Source organism: Colias croceus, chromosome W (assembly GCF_905220415.1).
Source record: "Colias croceus chromosome W, ilColCroc2.1".
NCBI lineage: Eukaryota > Metazoa > Arthropoda > Insecta > Lepidoptera > Pieridae > Colias > Colias croceus.
In genome coordinates this window covers 1,955,279-1,963,472 of record NC_059567.1, presented here as the reverse complement: position 1 = coordinate 1,963,472, position 8,194 = coordinate 1,955,279, and the positions used below count along the sequence as shown (strand labels likewise).

General features: G+C 30.1%; 1 long non-coding RNA gene across 2 annotated transcripts; it reads left to right on the top strand.

Annotated features, from left to right (window-relative positions):
* The first annotated feature begins 5,845 nt into the window (after positions 1-5,845).
* LOC123704853 lies at positions 5,846-7,527 on the top strand. Of its 2 annotated transcripts, XR_006753201.1 has the most exons (4): positions 5,846-6,073; positions 6,641-6,823; positions 6,900-7,029; positions 7,191-7,527. It is a non-coding gene; the product is annotated as an uncharacterized LOC123704853 (long non-coding RNA). The 2 variants fall into 2 exon arrangements; XR_006753200.1 differs by lacking the exon at positions 5,846-6,073 and having other exon boundaries at positions 6,300-6,823.
* The last annotated feature ends 667 nt before the right edge of the window (positions 7,528-8,194 follow it).

The following is an 8,194-nucleotide window of genomic DNA, read 5'->3' as shown; positions in this document are numbered from 1 at the left end:
GTTTTTCTTACGGACAGGTCAAATATTTATATGATCAATATTTATATGAGGCAAGCGAAAATAAATATTTGCCTATCTGTACCAAAAATGAATTTATTTCACTGGGCGGAATTTTCGAATCTCTTCCTTACTACCTTGACTGCACGTAAATTTGGTAAGCACCACATAGATCGTTTTTTTGGACCAACCCTGCCCATTGTGAAGAAGATAAATTAGAAGAGTGGTTTGACTGCTTCTTCCCTTCAACTGATGGTACATAGAATCTGTTACATTATAGCCGAGATTGACAACTAAATAAACAAAGAAGAAAAAAACATTTTGTCCTATAAAAAACATTGAAGAAAATGCAAGAAATATGACCTTTTATTGACTTCTCCAATAAAGACGGAGGATCTCAGTTCGTTGCGAAAGTACCAAGAAGTATTTTGCATATATCATGAAGAATTTAACTGAGAACGACAGCCATTTCTTCGCTACTATCAATTTTCTTCCAGAGAAAAATGATAGTAGCAAGAATGGCTTTTTTCTCAATGTTCACGTCGTGGGAATTATCGAGTTTATGCGTAATTTGTACTAAGTGAGTTATTTGATTTAGTTTGTGTCGATAAATATGGAATTTGTATGTAAGAAGATATATCTGTTGTTATAATATGTTAAGGTTATTTCTGAATTCTGTTAATTACGTTTGCGTATCTATTAAGTTTAAAGTTCGTTATGTCTGTTTTGTAATGTCTGGTTAGATCTAAAATAAATTTAAATGTACCGGTTTATGTGTGCTAATATTTTGAATGCATGTGAAGATTGCGGAATATGAATTAAAGGTAAGAATTAAAATGATATTATGAAAATACAGATTATGATAGAAGTTGCTTATCGGCATAGATAGCTAGCGTCTCGAATATATTTTAAACAGCTCTTTATTAATTAGCTAGCTGCCGCCCGCGACTCCATCCAGGCGGAAAAATTAATATTTTTTTCTACGTATTTTTCCGGGATAAAAAGTATCTTATTTTATGCAGGAAAATAAGGTATAATTATACCAAGTTTCATCGAAATCGAACCGTTAGTTTTCACGTGATGCCTTCATATACAGACAGACAGACAGACAGACAAACATTTTTTTAATCACATATTTGGGTATGGTATCGATCCAGTAACACCCCCTGCTATTTATTTTTTCAATATTTTCAATTTACAGAATTGACCCTTCTACAGATTTATTATATTATGTAGATATAGATAAAGTAGGTATATGACTTTCAATATTTATATTTACCTAAGCACTCTTTTATTACAGGCTTTACGAAGATCACCTTTCTTAAGATTTATAATATTTAGAAGGTGTTAAATTTTGTTATCAAATATGGAAAAATTAAAGGAAGATAGAAAAGTAAAACAAGCATTCATGGAAAATAATATAAGCACCGGAGCACAGTATTATAATATTATAAACGAAGATATGATTTCAAAATATGAATAAAAACTTACATACAGATTAGATACAGAAAAAAAGAATAAAAATAGCTCTATGAATAAGAGAGACATACTGAAATACCTACATTTTGTTTTCTTTGCATCGTATTTGCATAGAAGGAAAATAAACTTATTTAATTTAAACCAGCAATTTATGCTTTTTTCTCAGAGACGAAAATCATTTAAAGAACAGGAATATTTCACAGAGAGAACATAAATTCTATAGTATTCAACTTGGTAGAGTCCTACAAAGCAAGAAAACACCCACAATGTAAAGAAACATAATCCGACAAAACGACAAAATCGGATGTCCTTATCCTGCATTAGCTTGAATATTTGCCGAGCCATTCAGTGTTGACATTCCTCGCATTGCAACCTTCCTGTGAATGACGCAACTTTCACGAAGTTAGTATTCCGAGAGACATTATTCAATTCTGTACATTTTATATGTTTGCAAACTGAAATATTAGCATCGCATAATAGAGAGTATTTGCTTTAGAATTTTTCTTGAATTGAATCGTGAGAATTGGTTACAAAGAGTGCTCAAGTGTGTTGCTGCTATTGATTCTATCACTATCACTACATAGTTTAAAACAAAGTCGCTTTTTCTGTCCCTATGTCATTTTGTATCTTTAAAACTACGCAACTGATTTTGATGCGGTTTTTTTAATAGATAGAGTGATTCAAGAGGAAGGTTTTAGTATATCATTTATTATGTTTTAGACAAAGCAGGCGAAGCCGCGGTCGTTAAACTAGTTTAAATATAAAATGTGGATGTTTGTTGGTTACAATAACTGTTCAGTAGTTGCTTTTTATTTTATGTGTAACGTGGAAAGCTAACAATCAGGAAAAAGCAAGGAGACTTCATATTTCATACTACATTCGGATACGGAATGTTAACAGAACTTCATTATGCAGTGAACGCACGGGCCACATGAGGATGTGGAGTATCAGTAATTGTATTGGGGTGGCTTATCCACAACATGGTAATTACGAGCGGGTTACAGGATATGGTGTGCAGCATTTAATTATGGTATCACGTGGGCACCAAATTCGAATATTCTAGAATGTTGACTGTTGAGTGATATGTTTGTTGAAATTTTGGAATGGTGGGAAAAGTTTTAATGTAGACTTGTATTTACTGAACTGTGTGTGAATATGTAAAGAACAACAAGGACCCGGTTGCTTCGAGATCTGTTTTATTACTTTGTTATTATCTATATTTATAAAAATGAAACCCTATTCGCGTTGTCACGGCATTGCGTGTGAACGGCTGAACCGATTTCGATAATTCTTTTTTTATTATATTCCTTGAAGTACGAGGATGGTTCTTATGTAGAGAAAACGTAAATATGTACCACGGGTGAAGCCGGGGCGGACCGCTAGTTATTTAATAAAATCAAATATATTCCTACATACACATTCCTTTGTATTATTACAATTAAACATCTAGTTTCTGTTCTAGATTCGATTGTTATCAAATTGTAGTTACATATTACAATGTTGTATACAATAATTATTAAACCATGTTAGCAACAAAGCTTCAAATGATTCAAAGTAGGTATGCGGTAATATGATCGCTACAAAATTTATGTGTGAAACATTGAGATATACTTATGGAGACGACACCGCCTACATCACTTATGTTCCGCTCAACATACGCCATATGGCGTAACTGCACGCTCATTTTTTATTTGTTTTAAAGTGAAATATGCCTTCGTGTGTGTTACGATATTGCACAAATAATACAAATAATACAGAAAAGTGCAAAGGAATAACTTTCATCGGTAAGTACTTAGGTACTAACTAGATAATAATTTTTAAAACTTAGAGCAAAAAAATGGCGCACAGATTTTGTTCGTGGTGTCTCTTCCATACGTAGTAATATTAACTCAATGATGTGAAATGGATTTGATACGAGCGTCGAGCATGTAAAGCGATTCCCCGGTCAATTTATTTTGTTTTCATATCTATTGGTATCATATTCAAATTATTTGAAATAAATTATACTTATTATATGGTTTTGGTAGCGTTGAAACTCGTGCAATTCCAGATAATTGTAATATTATGTTCGGTAGTCTATTTTATGAACGTAACGAAGTGTGGGTACTAAACATTTGTGCTTTTCTTATAATTTAACTAGCTTAGAGCCCGTGGCTTCGCCTGCTTTGTCTAAAACCTAATAAATTATATACTAAAAGCTTCCTCTTGAATTACTCTATCTATTAAAAAAACTGCATCAAAATCCGTTGCGTAGTTTTAATGATTTAAGCATACTCTGTCCATATGTCTCTTTGGACATAGAGACAGAGAAAGCGCGACTTTGTTTTATACTATGTAGTGATTTTCAATATTTTTCAAGCTAATCAGTGTACAAACGTAACAATTATTATTATGTCTTGGAAGGTAAGTCTCTATTATGTTTCCATTTTTATCAGATTGATGTTTGTTGATAATTATTTCCTTTTTAGGTATTCAATTTACGAGAAAATTCTTCGCTCTCCACAACATACGTAGGTTACTATTGTAGAAATATAATTTGGAACAGCTTACAACCTACAGAAAAGATAACAAACCGACACACCATATATTTTTAAACTTAAATCACAATGGAAAAGGCCTCATTTCTGCTATCGATTTTGACTAAGCAGCCCAATTGAGTATAAAAATACCATTCATGTATTATTACTTATAACGACTCAAAGTTCCCAAAAGAAGCAAGTTGAATGATAAATGTTTGAGTTTGATACGGGATTATAACACAAATATGAGGAAGGAATTCGGAGGATATTAATTTGCAGTTTATTAAAAGTGTAGCAAACATATACCTAAATGTTAAGGCAAAATATAGAGCTCGAGAACTATTGAATATGTTAAGAAGAAATAAATTAACATGTTGTACAGTTATGAGAGATAATTACGATATTAATGCCTTTTTTCATTCGGAAATTAAAAAATTGTCAAAGGCAAATGCTTATAAAAATCCTTGAGTCGGATAAATACATCATTATTTTTTGCAAGTAATGCAATATTTGTGACTTGTATCTTTGTAAAGATGCTTCCAATTTGTAAACGAATATATAATAATAGATGGTAACATTTAATTTTTGCTGAATAGTTTCAAAATTGCTTATAAGTCAAAATATAATACATAAATATTGTATAATACATAAATAAATATTGCTAACTTGTTTTTTATTTTGCATCTTTTAAAGACACAACGGAAAAGAAATAAGATTTTATATCCTTATAAAAATGTTAATATTAAAATTCACCGTCGCCTGGTTAACTTTTAATCAAAGTGTTAACTTGCTATTAATTTCTAATTAAAAGCGTTTGTTGTTACTGACTTCTATAAAATTTTTCAGTGACAAAGAAACGCCTTTAAAGTTAGGAACAGTTTTCTACATATTTAATTAAATATATTTTGCATCTTTATCTTTAAGTCGTGTAGTTACGAATTTTTAAGAAAATACTTAAATCAAGTGGTAGTTATTATAAAATATTAAGCAGTAAAGAGGAATCAATTTATCTATTCATATTTTATTATTATGAATAATTGTCAATGTTTCCTCTACTGATTCTATATTTTCTCAACTTAATAAATAACACGAATTGATTGCCTTCTTTGGAAGGCTGAAGATATATCGATGTGATACCTACATCTAGCTATATATTCTGCAGACCTGAGTATTTTGAAACAAGTTCTGAAGAATATGTAGTCAGATGTGGATTCATAAACAGTACCACTACTATCAAGAAAGAAAAACGTTAACAGATAAATTGGTATTGTATTATTCATAGTAATTATTAATAATATTGAATTTGTTGTTATATTATATTTGAATACAAGTAGAAGATTTTTAGGACTTAAATTAGAGCATATTTATAATATAATATGTATAACCTTAAAGAGTTAGGAAAAAAATTTACTTGTGTAATAAAATATGTTATATATTTAGGAACAGAAGTGGGAATGAAAAAAAAAACACAACGTAGGTAACAAATATAATCAAAACTCGTTAATTTAATTTAACATTTACAAAATTTACAAAATAATGAAATAATTTCACACTGATTTTTAAAACTCACTTTCACTAATTTACTTAATTGTAATAAAAAAAAACTTATATAATGCAAAGGACAATAATATGGCAGTTGACTCCACAAACGGGCAGAGTTGTAGTCTGTCAATTGACTCGCGACGAATGGTGCCGCGAATGAGCGCGCCAGCGCTTTTATTTGCAAATCCGCCACCACCTGTCATCCCTTCTATTGGCGCTGTCTTAGTTTTTGTCTAACAATATAATATGTTTTAAGCCGAATTTTTATATTTATATAAAAAATATTTTTTATATTTAATGTTTATAAACATTTTAGGGTAATTAAATTCATTTATTCGAAAGACAAAACAGACTCAAAACAAATAATAACAAATGGCTAATTACAGGTTTTTTATCCCGTGTTTTCAAGGAAAAGAGCTTAAAATACTTTGCAGCTATCGGTATGTATATAAACGGAAAATTTGTATCTTGGATGGATACAGCCTTGATCGCCTTAACAATGACGTCACGCTACAAAGGCAGGAAAGGGAAATACGGTAACATGATACATGGCATTTAATTACTTGCTCATTTAATTGGTGCTATATTTATTACTAGCTGTGCTCCGCGGTTTTACTCGCATTGCTCCACTCCTGTTTGTCTTAGCGAGATGATAGCCTATTATAGCTTTCCTCGATAAATGGGCTATCTTACACCGAAAGAATTTTTTAAATTGGACCAGTAGCTCCTAATATTAGCGCGTTAAAACAAACAAACAAACTCTTCAGCTTTCTAATATTAGTATAGATTGAATGGATAATATTTATTTACATGTTTATAATTGTTTAATTTTTAATTATAGGTAGATCCTGGTTTGGTGACAACAACTGATACACTGAGAAGCTTGGGAGGAGATTGATTGAAGGTTTACATAGCATGTTGCAACAAATAATCTATTGTTCGCTTATAGTCTAAGATCCGAACCCAAATCGACCTTCACCGGGGTGAAAATAGAATGAGATCAATTTTATAATAATTTGATCTCACTCTATTATCGCTCCGGTGATTTAGTTTCGGATCAACTAGGTACTATAAAAATTACAACAATCAATAACATCTAATAGCAACTACGTGAGAAGAAACATATCAAAACAAGTAGCATATAAAGGCTTAAATAATTAGCTTCCCGATAGGTATCATTTTCTAAAACATCTATGCATCAGACTTTACAAATGAACATGGCTTAAAATAGGGTTCCGCCGTTATTTTCTAAATTTAAAACATCGATACGCTGTGTCTCGAATCAGGTATGGATTGAGTCCTTAAATAATTTTCCTTATTTATAAATTCAATTTATTGATTAATTTATATTACATTTTTTAGTTCAGTGATCCCGAGGTTTTAAGGGGTTGTCGTGATGTGATCTGGACAATCAAAACTTCTTACGGACTGTCAGTGGTAGCTACAAGATAATATTGATTCTACATAATATATTGGGTGAAGCATTATAACGGTTAGTAATAGTTGATGCAGTTATTATTTACCTTCGTTTTATTCACCCATTCATTTTAATCCTAACCTTATTTTAGTGGGCCATTGAACAATCTACAGTACCTACTATACGGGTAATGTGATAGGTTTTTAGAAACATAATTATTGTCTTTCTTTTTTCAGGTGTTTAAGACGTGGAGTTCAAGAACTTCAAGATTTCATCAACAGTCAGTCTGCACACGCCGAATTTATTAGTATATTTGAATTAGAAATTTGATTTTGAACTTATAAGATTTCAAAGTCTCTGTTTCAAAATATTATTATAAATATATAAATAATTTAAAATGAGTTCGTCAATAATTAATATAACATTGTAATATTGCTGCGTGTATTGTCCACTCAAAATGTATTAATGAGGAATTGATACTGTCATTTTTGTTCTGTTATTTTGTTTGTAAATAAAGTATTACATAAAGTTATTTGAAAGCATGTATGAAGATGAAAACTAGTTAAAAATTGATTCACCAAATTATAATATTGTTATCATTATTTAGTTTTAATTATATGTTTATTGTATCCATTCATTTTGCTTTTATTGATATGAGAGAACGATATTGTAATTAATAAATTATAACAGTGTTGTAAAATCACTTAACTATTGTTATATTTCTTGAAATAAAAACGTCAAAAAGATTGTCATGTTCTTAGGTCATGTTTATAAAATGTTTTTTTAGTTTGCATTTGCGAAGGTTCCTTTTTTACACATAACAGGAATATTGGACATATTATATAAAATGTATGAGAATATTGCATTTTTAAGTAGTTCGTCGTTACATCGAAATTCTAAAAAATGCTTATAGCTCATGCTTTTTACTAACAACTGGAATTGAAGATTGACGACGGTTTATCTAATCTGTGTTATTATTTTATTGTATTATAACTTTACTTATTAACTAAAAAGGAACTAATTTGTCTTAGTTAAAGAAGTTTAATTAAGCCAAATTAGTTGCAATGAGTTTATAAGTATCAACTATCACTTGATTTCGTTTAATTTTCTTGTCAATTGGTTAAAGTGAATTCTAAATATTAATTAGTCTATGCAAACTATGTTTTCTTCACAGTATTATAATAGATTCAGTTTTTTAATAATCCATACTAGGTATATTATTAATAATTATTATAAATGC